Source organism: Trachypithecus francoisi, unplaced genomic scaffold (assembly GCF_009764315.1).
Source record: "Trachypithecus francoisi isolate TF-2019V2 unplaced genomic scaffold, Tfra_2.0 Contig01579, whole genome shotgun sequence".
NCBI lineage: Eukaryota > Metazoa > Chordata > Mammalia > Primates > Cercopithecidae > Trachypithecus > Trachypithecus francoisi.
In genome coordinates, this window is record NW_022681442.1 from 26,842,308 (window position 1) to 26,855,524 (window position 13,217).

Genomic DNA, 13,217 nt, shown 5'->3' on the forward strand with positions numbered 1-13,217 from the left:
CAGTACTGAAAGTTCTAGCCAGAGCAATTAGGCAAGGAAAAAAAAAAGGCATCCAAATTGGAAAGAAAGAAGTAAAATTATCTCTGTTTACAGATGATATGATCTAGTGTGTAGAACACTCTAAAGTTTAAAAAAAGATTGGAACTAATAAATTCAGCAAAGTAGCAGGATACAGACAAAAATCAGTTGCATATCTTTACATTAACAAGGAACAATCAGCAAAGAAAATTATGAAAACAATTTCATATATAATAGCAGTAAAAATAATAAAATACTTAGGATTATCAAAGGACAGAAAAAAGTTGTCAATGAAAATTATAAAATACTGCTGAAAGAAATTAAAGACATAAATAAATGGACATAATGAGAGACTTAATATTATCAAAATGTCAACACTATCCAAAGCAATCTACAGATTCAATGTGATCTCCATCAAAATCGCAAAGACGTTTTTTACAGAAATAGAAAGGCCCATCCTAAAATTCGTATGGAATCTCAAGGGAGCCTGAATAGCTAAAACGGTCCTGAAAAAGCAAAACAAATCTAGAAGACTTATACTTCCTGAATAAAATCTTACTACAAAGCTACAGTAATCAAAACAGTATGGCACTAGCATAAAGACAGATACATAAACCAATAGAATAGAATAGAGCCCAGAAATAAACCTTCATATAAATGGTCAAATGATTTTTGACAAAGGTGCCAAGACCATTCAATGGGGAAAGGACAGTCTTTTCAATAAATGGTGCTGAGAAAACTTGATAGAAAACAATTAAATACCTAACACCATATATAAAAATTAACTCAAAGTGAATAAGAGACCTAAATGTAAGACCCAAAACTATAAAGCTGTTAGAAGAAAATTTATGGGAAAAGTTTCACTACATTGGATTTCTTAGATACAATACCAAAGGCATAGCCAACAAAAGAAAAGAGAAAAATTGGAGTTCATGAAAATTAAAAAATTTTATATATCAAAAGATGCCATCAGCAGAGTAAAAAGGCAACCTGAAGAATGGAAGAAAATATTTGCAAGTCATACATCTGATAAAGGGTTGGCATGTAGAATATATAGAGAACTCCCAAAACTCGACAACAAAACAAGCAACCCAATTTCAAAAATGGGCAAAGGCCTTGAATAGACATTTCTCCAAAGGAGATATACAAATGACCAATAAGCACATGAAAAGATGTTCAATATCACTAATCATTAGAGAAATAAAAATAAAAACTACAATGAGCTACTACTTCACTTCCATTCAGATGACTACTATAAAAAAAAAAACAAAGTGTTGGTGAGGATATGGAGAAATTGGAAGACTTGTGTTCTATTGGTACAGCTACTGTTGAAAACAGAGCGATGGTTCCTCAAAAAACTAAACATAGAATTACAATATAATATAGCAATTCCACTTATAGGCATTTCCCCAAAAGAAGTGAAAGCACGGTCTCAAAGAGATAATGGTATACCGTATACCCATGTTCATAGCAACATTATTCCCAATAGCTGAAATATGAAAGCAACCCAAGCGTTCATCAACAGACGAATGGATAAATAAAACACGGTAAATACATACAATGGAACATTATTCAGCTTTAAAAAGGGAGGACATTCTGACACATATTACAACATGGATGAACCTTGAGGACATCATGCTAAGTGAAATATTCCAAAGGCAAATGCTGTATGATTCCACTTATTAAGGTAGCTAGAGTAGTCAACATCATAGAGACACAAAGTAGAATGGTGGTTGTCGGGGCTGGAAGTAGCATATTTAACGGGTACAGAATTTGTTTTGCAAGATGAAAAGTGTTCTGGAGATGAATGGCAGTGATGCTCATACAACATTATGAATGTACTTAATGCTACTGAACTATACACTTTGAAATGGTTAAGATGGTAAACTTTTACGTTATGTGTATTTTGCCAAAATAAAAAATAATAAATGTTTTAAACCTGTGCACTCTAGTACATGTATATTATATATCAATAAACATGCTGGAGGGAAAAAGCATGTAGTGGCTACTACCCTTTCCCCTTCTATACTTAAGATTTGGGGGCCCAGAAAGATGAATTGACTTCCTAAAGTCACAGAGCCACTTTTGAGTGGCAGTGCTTGTTCTTAACAATTCTCTCTGCTGAAGTGTATGTGCATATCAACACAGACACACGTCCAGCTGAACTTCCCCTCTGGAAGATAATTCTTTGCTCTCAGAGGAAGGAGACTGCACCTGTTTAATTTGCTTTAACAGTCCTAGTGTCAGAATCACACTTGGGAAAATATCTCTAATACCTGACAAAGGTCTCGGGAATTAGTTCCAGCTAGGAGTTATTCTTCCTAGACTCCCTTCACCTATGGTGCCTGTAAATGGTGAACAATTAAAATGCCAATTATTCTGACCTCTCTAATTCAAACTTGAGAAAGTCCAGATATGATCTGGGCTATAGTTCAAGCTTTATGCTGAGTTCAAAAAGTGTTTGCATAATTTGGGGGGGGGGAATATGCAACTGGCACATTTGGCCCACTTAATCATAGCTAACTTTGATGAGACAGACATCATAGTAAGACATTACAAGTGTATCTCACTGAATCTGAACATCAACATTATGAAGTAGGTACTAATATATACTCATGCCTGTTTTGTAAATAAAGACATTTAAATGTAGTGAATATAAGTAACTTGCCCAAGATCATACAGCTAGTAAGAGGCTAAACCAGGATCAAACTCTTGTCTCTCTCACTCCAAAGCCTGTGATCTTAATTAATTCACTATTCACTCCCCATGTAACACGTAAAAAAGAAAAAGAGGGAAAAAAGGCACTTAGTAGTTCTAGATGTGCCCGTCATAAATGGTTCTGATAGAATCAATAAAGCAGGTCCAGAAGGGCCTCCTTAGAAGTCAGACCAAGTTACTGTAGGTCCTGGAAAGGACAAGATTGGATAGTAAAGGCACTTAATACAGTTTACTAATGAAGATCTGTATGTGTGCATGCATGCGCATGCACACACACGCTCACACACACACACACACACACACACGGCTGTTGCAATAAAGTCTAATTACAGACCTCCCACTGCTCACCTGAGTCGGGCAGCCCAGACATTGGAGACCAAATTGAGATCAACTTGCCCACTTTAAATCCTGGGAGTGCAATGAAGGGGCCTTGAACTCAAGTGGCAAACACTCCTGAAACTCAGATGAATCAAGGAAAGCTCAGCAAGGTGACATAAATGGAAAGTATGATGCTTCCTTACATCCATCTATTGCCAGATGGGGTACCAGGACAGCAGCTCCCAGAGGAGGTCCATGGCAAAGCACCCCTAGCTCTTAGAACCCTGTGAAGCACTAAGCTAACTGACACCATCCTACAGACTAGGACCAGTTGTATTAAGAGAAAAAGTGGCTAGATCACATGAATACAACTTGAAATCACAATCAGAATGAACCCACGCAAACAACAATGGCAAACAAGCTGAAGAGCTACACAGGAGTGGCCATTTACTCTGGGGTTTTGTTCCCTTTTAATGCTCACTTGTTCATTCACTTATCAGCCAGCGTTTGATAAGAAAAATCTACCAGACAATATTTTTTAACTGTGAAAAATGTAGTCATTATTTTTTTTTCTTTAAAAAGGGACATTGCTCATTTATTTCTGTAGCAGACCATAGAAGCAGACCTAGATCAGGCTAGAGCCTGATCCTTGGGTAAACCAAGATACAAAACAGGGGAATGGTTTTCTCTCTCTTGAGGAGTTTGTAGTCTAGAGAAAGAGAAGATTAGAGATCAGTAGGAAGAAACAGGATCAGGGGAGGAGGGCAGGCAGGAAGATCTCAGGAGAAGGGAGAAGACAAATGGAGAAGCAGGGAGATGAGGCATTGGCAGAGAAAAACAGCTGTGGAGAAGGGTCTTGGCTGTGGGGCCCAGCAGGTGAGCTCGGGAAAGTCAGTACATATGTGAGCACAGTGCCTTGCATGTCTGAGTCCACACTGACTAGGTTCAGAGTCTTGTCCCAAATTTAGTAACATACAAACATAAGTAGTTCCCATGCACACTCCAGTAGCTCCTCACTGAAAGCATCATGTCTGTTCTCTTCATGATACCTACCACAATTTTAACTATGTATATGTTATTAACTTGATAATTGCCTCCAACATTCCCTCTCTTTCTCTCTCTCTCTCCCTCCCTCTCTCAACTCTAAGCTGCATGAGAACACAGTTTACATCTTATGCCCCTAATAATTTTTCAGCTCTGCCATTTTCTAGCTGTGTTACCTTAGGAAGGTTATTTAACCTCTCTGATCCAATAGTCCAAAGAGACTTTGTGAGGATCAAATAAGAAATACATATAAAATACAGGCTAGACCAGCCTGAGAAACACAGTGAGACCCCATCTCTATAAAAAATTTTTAAAAATAGTTGGGTATGGAGGCATGCACCTATAGTCCCAGCTACTTGGGAAACTGAGGCAGGAGTCTCACTTGAGCCCAGGAGTTTGAGCTTACAGTGAGCTATGATCACATCACTGCACTCTAGTCTGGGCAACAGAGCAAGACCCTGTCTCTAAAATTAAACAAAATACAAGATAGCTCTCATTAAAATTATTCCATTTCCCTGAAGAAATACTGCACAGGAACAAAAGGTCCCCGGTCTACATTCCACAAAAGCTCTTCCTCCTTATGCTAGATGAGGTTTATTCCTGTGGCCCATGGTTAGATTCTCCATTCAAGGATCCGGGCAGAAAAATCCTATTTCTGTGACTGCATCCTATTTTATTGGCATTTCATCCCTCCAGGCAGTTTCAATCCTCTCCCCTATCCTCTTCTCCTCCTCCTGCCTGATGCTATGATGCCACAATCCAGTCTCTGTGACTTGGAGGAAATGTTTCCATGGTGATGAGCAGTGATGTCATAAAGGGGGGATTGTTACAGGGTTGAATAAAATCTGGCACTAGATGCACCCTGCCTCCTTATATAAGAGGGGGCGGGAGACAAGCCCTATCAGCACATCCCAGAAAATGGGAAACCGAATCACCCAGGGGATGGCAAGGAACGACCAGAGGGAAAGTTCCAGTTCTGTCCACCATGCACTACGAACCCCATTCTGGAAAAGAACAGATTTAATAGACCTCACCAAGACGAGAATTGTTTTTCGTCAAAGGAAATCAAAGGAACAAACAAGAGGCAGTGACCACCGGAGACTTCACCTTTTGGTCTAGGAAAACCCAAGGAGACAGTGTCTACATCCATCAAAGCCCAATGTATCAAATATTTATTGAATAAGAACCCACAGACTCTTTCTTACCAGAGCCTTAGATTGCCATGTACGTCTGTCTGATTGCTCCACAGACAGACTACTGTGATTTTGGACCCATATGCATTTTAGAGTAACAAGTCTTACCAGAAAAATAACAGCCAGCCCCAGCTTAATTCCTAGAGAAACTCAAACCACCTTGTTAAGAACATTCCCAGAGGAGATTTTATACTAAGGAGCACCGCACAATGCTGTTTGCCATCTCTGGGCCCTCTTAAAGCAAGTCCAACCTTGGAAAAGGAATGCCTGCCACCAGGGAAACGTGGCTGCACTGCTGGAGGAAGAACTTGATCATGATGGGCAATGTTTGGAAGTAAAGAAGCATCTGCTGCCTTGGAAAGGCTTGGTCAGGGCAATCATTGTCACAGGCTACTTTTTTTCTCTATCTCTTGGAATTTCAGAGTGACTTAATGATTGCTACAATTGTGAGTTCCACGGAATAGATCCTGTTCCGTAAAAGATCTCCGTTGGTCCTACAGGAGGCTCTGGGAGCCAGTGCTTTAGAGAATGCATAGTCCCTTATTCTTTCTCTGGGCAGCTGGTTTTCCTGAAGGCTCTGCTCCCAGCGAGCACAGTCCACAGGAGTAGCTAAATGTGTGCAGTATGTGTGTAGTTTTATGGCCTTCATCATTATTTATGAACTAACTTCAAAGGGAAGTCATTTCCATCCAGGAAACCTGACATATGCTTTTTCATACCGACACATGCATAGAGATAACTGTGCTTTCTTGTTATTCCAGAGAGCAAGAGGCAGCATCTTCCAGAAGTCAGCGTGGGCAGCACCAAACCATCCACCATGTATCAGAGAAAAGCCAGACGGCTGGAAGGCTCTATTCCCAGGCCATGCTCCAGTCCCCAAACATGCCACCATCTCTCATGCCTCCTTACTGGGCCCATGCTGTCCCCTTGACCAGGAATGTTCACCTACCCCCATCCCATCCCCATAGCCCCTTCACTGTAAGATCTGGGCCCAGCAAATGGCCCCGCTCCTCTTCTCTGAATGTTTCTTTAATGTCTCTGAGAAGGAGTTCCTTCCTCCTTTACTGTCCATCTCTTCCACCACATGTGTGGGGGAAGCTCTTTGAAGACACAGGACCCTTCCTCATTCATATTTGAATACTGGGCCCAAGCACATGCCCCTAGCATCTACAACACACACATGCCAAGGTGAATGAGGAGATAGATGCCAAGATCCTTGAGTGCTGCAAATCTTCACTGCCAACTTCAACTACTCCAAAATAAAGTCAAATTTTTAAAAGTAAGTTTTGGTAACTCAAGTGACTAATTTTATGGACAAGGACCCCTTAATGAAATCTAAGAGGAGGAATGTGGTGACATGAGCAGGGCGGGGCTATGAGACACTGAGCAAACTGTTTATCCTCCCCGAGCTTCGATTTTCTCATCTGCAAAAATGAAGAATGGTGGAAGTTTGAGCTCAAAGTCCATCTCTAACATTCTAACTCAGTGGAGCAGCCTGTGGCATTTTCACATCCTTAAACAGAAACGTGTTACACTTCAAGGATGATTCCTCAAGGCACTTTGCTGCCCTCCTGGATTGATATTTTTCCTTTCATTTTCACCTTAAGCCCCACTCCTGTTTATTACTCACAATGCACTCCAGGTTGGGGATGGCTGACAATTCCCCCATGAAGGACACACTGTAAAGACAGATGGAACTGCTGCCTAGTCAAGCTACACTTAATGCAACGTCACCCCAAGACAGACTGCATCCTCTTCCCCAAGGCGTCTGAGCCTACCCTTAGCCAGCCGTCATCCCACCTCCCCCAACAGCCAGCAGAGCTCTTCCCAAGTCATGCCTGAGCCCAGATAATTTCATTATTTTACAAAGGCATCTCTGTGTGCCCGTATATCCTGTCATTCTCCTTGTCCATGACAAATGCCTGGCATAAAAATTACCTTTGGAAATGTGTTAAGGCAGGCAGCATGCACATTCAGAGAGGCCAGGGGAAGGCGAGAAGGCTGGGGGATGATGGAGATGTTCTTTACTGTGCATCAGAAAAATAAAAGAAGAAAGAGGAGTGAGGGCTGCCAGGGTGAAGGAAAAAGCTCCTGGTTCATTCAGCAGCAGCATGGATGTGTTCAAAGTGTGTCCTAGTTGCTCAGCAACCAAGAAAAAGCACTTCAGAGAGCAAGAGGCTAATTGGATAAATGAATTAATTAGACATTTCTGAAGTCATTGCCGTAAATGACAACAGGCTTGTGTGACCAGTATTTTGCTAGTGAAAATGTCTTCCCATCCCTACCCGAACTTTGATCCAGAAAATGTGGGGAGCTGGGGAGCAAGGGAGCCACCACATAACAACATATCAGAGATGCTGTGCAGAGAGAGGAAAGCAGTGGAGGAAGCCCTGCCTAGGAGGAGAAGTTGAACTAAATGGCCTTCGAAGTCTCTTTCAACTTTTAATATTTGATCAGTTTTGCACTGCAGGGTAGGGAGGACAAAAAAAGGAGTAAATCCCCACTCTGCCAGTCTGAAGGCAACTTAATAACCTGCTTTCCCACACCATCCTATGGGGTTTCCCTCTGCTGTATTTAAAGCAAGCAAGTGCCCATGAAAGGCGATAGACAGCAGTTGTTAGGGAGTTTGTGTGGTGTTGGTGGTTGCTTTTTTCCCTTGCTCTGCTTTGCTTCTCCCTGTTGGCTTCCTTTAATTACAACAGAACCCCACTGGCTGCTCTAATGATGGAGAGGACTCCACTGTGCCAGGAGGGAGCGGGCAAGAGGTGGGAAGGGAACAGGCAGAGTGAAAGGAAGGCAGCTGGCAGCTCCCAAAGCTGGAAGGAGAGACAGCAGTGTGGGCTTCTGCTGCTCCTTCCACTAACAGTTGCTGAGTGACTCCAGGCAAAAACTCAGCCTCTCTGAGCCTTTCTTTTTCCTCCCATGAAGTAGGAAGAATGGATTTTGTGGTGTTTTGAGGACAATTGATGCCATTGCTAATTACATGTTTCCCTTGCTCAAAATTACTAAGCGTTCCCAGTGCCTACAAATTTAACGTGCAAGTTTGCCTCTGTGATCTGGTCCTATCTCTTCTTGCCTCTCCTAGTTCCCCAAAACACCCTATTACTTCTCACCTCCAAGGCTTTACTCATCTTGCTCTTTGCCTGCAAACACCAGAGCTTAAGTACAAATATTCAATGAGGCTTCTAGAAAAGAACGTGCCAGTTTAATTGAAAAAAGGCCCAGGAGTTGAAAACCCATCTTAGCCCTCATGAGGTCAGCAGTTCAACCTGGTATTGCTGAGGCCTTGCTTCCCTTGCTGGTATGAATTGGAGAAGTGGGCTCTGTAACTCATCAAGGGAGGAGCTCTCAAGTCAGATGGTCCACGTGGAGCTTGCAGTTCTGTCACTCACCAGCTTTGTGACCTGGGCCAGGTATTGAGCTCCACCATGCTTTTATTTACTCATCTTTACAATGTGGCTCATAACAGTAGAAACTTCATCAAGTCACCATGAAGATTAAACGAGATGCTGAATGCAAAGGTTACAGCTCAGTGTTTGGCACACGGTAAGAGTACCCTAATTGTCTATTATTTTTGTAAAATTATATGATTTTAAAATGAAATAAAAGCTGATGTCTTTACCTTCTCCCACCCTTTTGCTCTGATTCTCGCAGCCTATCTGCACTCACAAACTGTAATATCCTGATTTTGACATCAATAACACAGCAGACTCAACTACCTTACATTTGTATTTTCCTCTACTTCATTACCCACTCTGAAGCTTATTAGCAGTGTGAGCTTGGTAATCTAACTTCTCTTCATCGGTTTTCTCATCTATTAAAGAGAGATAATAATAACCTCCAACTCACAAAGTTATGAGGGGAAAATGAGATGCCACAAAGCACCCAAGACTGGCACCCAGCACATAGCAGACCTTCAGTAAATGCTAGATCCCATCCCCAGAGGCTTCACTTTTGATTCCAATATTGATTTGGATTTCCATCCTTCCACCTACACATACTTCTCTTAGATTTCAAGTTCCCAGAAGGCCAAGATCAAGTATGAACTGTTTCTTGTATATCATCAATCACAGTACTGAAGTGCAATTACGAATCTGTTCAAGATATTTAAAAAACTACTTATTGCAGGATGATATGTATCTATCATATCATTCCCAAATCATACTACCTTAAATAACAATGATATTAATAAATATATAGGCAATAACAACTCAACTATGAAGTGTGTTTGATCTCAGCTATGTACAAGCAAGTCTCCTCTTAAAAAGGCTTAGCCAAGACTAAGTCACAATGTCAAGACTGCACTGGACAAGGGCAGCTCACCTGTTGAGGTATGTCACTGATTGCTAGGATGCCCATGATGGTCAAGGAGCAGATAATTTGGCATTACCCATCCCTGCTTCAAGAGAGCAAGTTAGGGTAGTGGAGCAAGACACGTATCTTTCTCTGGGTGACAGCAGGTAGATTATCTTTATAAATAAATAACATAGCTGTCAAGGGGGAGATGAAAAGTACTCCCCTATTTCTTATCCCTGAATATTACAAGACTCATCCTCATTCTCAACTCCATGGGCCCCTGTTCTGGGAAGAAAGAAGAGAAAATGGTTAGAGATGGGACAGGAGAAGGCAGAAGAGGGGAATAAACTAGAAATCCCCATATTTGCTCAGATGCTGAAGAACGGAATTTAACTGTGTGAAGAACAGAGCAAGAGGAAGTTGTTGTTTAAGTGGTTCTCGAGTTTCTCTTTGGACAACGAAAAGGTTTTAGAAACATAGTGGTGATAGTTGCATAACAATGTGAATGTAATTAATGCACTGGGTTGTAGCAGTAAAAATGATTCAAATGGCAAATTTTATGTCATATATATTTTAAATAAATTTTTAAAAATTGAAGAGGAAAAAAGGTACAGAGCAAAGCTCTCCCCAATTGCCCCTCCGCTTAAATCAAGAAAAATCCATCATTGTAAGTACTTGACCAACACATAGAGAAGAGCCAGTCTTTGGCCAGAGCCCATGGCTCTCCTCTCATGGGAGTCTTTTGAGGCTCAACCATGCGTCAGACAGGAAATAGGCATCTCTGGACCAGAAAGATGTCTGGACTGGCCTATCTCTCCCTGATGCCAGCCCTAAAAATTGGAAAAATTGAGCAAATAGTGCAGGCTCTGATTTCAAGAGTCACCATCCCTAAAACACCTTTCCAAACCATCCCCAGCTCATTCACCATTAGGATATCAAGTTTAAAATGTGAAAGGCTCGGAAAAAAAAAAAAGTGAAGATGTAAAGGACCGGTATTACACCATTTTCCCTAGATCAGAAAGACCTAGGAAAGTGGAGGGTGCTGGGTAGAGGGGAGGGGAGGGCCACAGGAGCTCACGTCCCCCCATCCCTTGCTCTTATTTTATTTCAGGTAAAGGGTGACCCAGCCGCCCTACCTGAGAAGAGACTCAGACTCTGCGGTGTTTCCTATTTTCTTCTGTGCCTGGAAGTTCCTCCTCTACCTAAATGTTAACCTATAGGTGGTCATGCTTTACTTGCTATAAGTTCACTAGAAACAGTAGGTCCTACCCAGCTCACAGATAGGCAGGATGGACAGTTAGGAGCAGGATAATAAACTCTCAGGTAAAAAACTGAAGCCCACTTTTCAGGAAGCCACCTCAGTAACTTAAAATAAGAAGCAGAGCCACCTAAGACACAGCAACATGCAGCTATAGATGCAGGTGCTTTGATTTGTCTCATTATTGGAGTCACCTGCCATTCTTTGAAGATGCACATCTCCCCCCTTCTATCATCCTCAGCTCCTTTAAAGGAAATTTAAATGAGGCAGGAGCTGCTTCGTTCTGAGAAAAAAGAGAAACGAAGGGCTATTGCTAAATCTCAGCTCATCCTCAGGCCAGTGCAGGAGCGTCCCCCACTGTGCAGGCATCTCTGCAGGGGCCTTTCAGAGAGTCCTCCCTCCTCCATCCTGGGGAAGGGAACCAGCAATGTTGGAGGGTGCAGCTTCCTCTCCTCTTAAAGAACACACACCCTCACAGGCGGTTGAAAGAATGGCTGGCAGAAGGCAGACCAACCGTGAGCGAGATCAAGCTAATCCCCAGGACCTCTTACCTAACAATAACCATTTCCTACTCATTTTAGAGTATCTTCTACCACAGGGCAGGCACCTTGGCAAGCACTTTAAACTCACTAAATCCGCACAAAGACCAGGCAAAATGGGATTATATCCTGATTTTATAAAGGAGAGAAGTAGGTCTCAGAAAAGTAACTTGCCCAAGTCACAGCTACCTAGTCAGAGGTGGAGCTAAGATTCAAGGTCAGGTCCTTGCGACTCAAGCACTACTCTTCTACCGAAAGGGATCCCAAACCTGATGTCTCCCCACTAGTCACCTAATTTATTCTTCCCAAGGCTACATTCTGGGAAGAAATTCTCTGGACTAAAAGCTTAATGGAATACTAATGGGCATCCGAGTGTTACAGAAAGAGCACTGGACTAAAAGTCAGAGAACTGGACACTGGTGCGGGCGTTTCTACTATCTGGGTGAATCTGGGCACTGTACAATCTCTCTTGCCCACATTTTCTATGTCAGAAAAAAGATGTAGTTAGGTCATTATGTGTTCTTTCCAGCTCTAAATATTGTCTCTGAATTATTTGTATTTTAAGAGGGCCTTAGAGGGAACAATGTTCAACATGAAGAATGGTCCTCTAATTGTGAAGATTCTGGAAAGGAAAAAATAAAATCAAGCAAAAAGTCCTCCTTGCTCCCCCTCAAAATCACAACATGAGTATAAGCAACTTCTTCTACAGTTTAATTACAATGATATTCCCTTAAAAATACCTGTACATTTATAGTTTATAATGCCCTTTCAAATACATTATTTTATTTTGATCCTTGCAACTATTACACAGATGAGGAAACTTGAGTCTCAGATGTTGACTGACTTACACCATTTCGTAAAACTGGCAGATATTCATATGAAGGCTAGTCCTCCAATTTCAGTTTAGCCACAACCAAAAAAAAAAAAAGTGCTTATGTATAACCCTGCACTCCATCCAGAGTCCTATTGCAGCATGAGCCCATTCAGGTAACAACTGCAAGCTATCACCATTATCACCATCACCATCACCATCATCATCATCATCATCATCCACAATAATCTCATTTGAGCACATAATAGACACTAAGTAATCACTGTCAAAGCAATTAAGAAAGGGGACTTGAGGCCAGGTGCTGTGGCTCACACCTGTAATCCCACCACTTTGGGAGGCCAAGGTCAGTGGATCACCTGAAGTCTGGGGTTCGAGACCACCCTGGCCAACATGATGAAATACTGTCTATACTAAAAATACAAAATACAAAGTGAGCCAAGATCATGCCATTGCATACTCCAGCCTGAGCAACAAAAGCGAACTCTATCTCAAAAAAAAAGGAGACTTGTGCTATTTCATCACATATGAAACACCTACCAACTTCATCTACAGGTAGGACCAGCTCTGCTTAGAAGCATGCAGACGTAATACTCATGTGCATACATGTGACCTCTCTGCTATTTTTCTCTCCTCATCTCAGCTCCTGAAAAAAACACACAGATGAGCCCTTTCTCCTCAGACATGATTCTTTCAGCATCCCTCAATCTGCCACTGCAAACAAGCTTGGAAGAAGCATATATTCAGTTAGCACGTGACAACAGTGTTTCATACAATATAATTAACACTGCCCCACCCCATTTCTTTAAAAATTAGTAAGTGCGTAAGAAAGAAAACACAAAACAAAACCAGAAGGGAGAAAGGCAATTTTAAAATGAATTTGACTGCAGAAGCTTATGTTCCTGTAGGCATAGTGGATATTAATAATTCAACAAAATATTACAGTAATTACTATACTTTGCAAAATCACAACAGTGCACTTTAGCACAACTCCTACCAATCTC

General features: G+C 41.6%; 1 protein-coding gene and 1 long non-coding RNA gene across 2 annotated transcripts in view; one reads left to right on the forward strand and one right to left on the reverse strand.

Moving 5' to 3' along the window:
* The window catches only part of SORCS3 (sortilin related VPS10 domain containing receptor 3), a 616,841-nt gene that overhangs the window by 586,784 nt on the left and 16,840 nt on the right, over window positions 1-13,217 (reverse strand). The window lies entirely within an intron of this gene.
* Window positions 4,935-6,574, forward strand: LOC117067230. The gene is made up of 2 exons (XR_004430658.1): window positions 4,935-5,737; window positions 6,053-6,574. It is a non-coding gene; the product is annotated as an uncharacterized LOC117067230 (long non-coding RNA).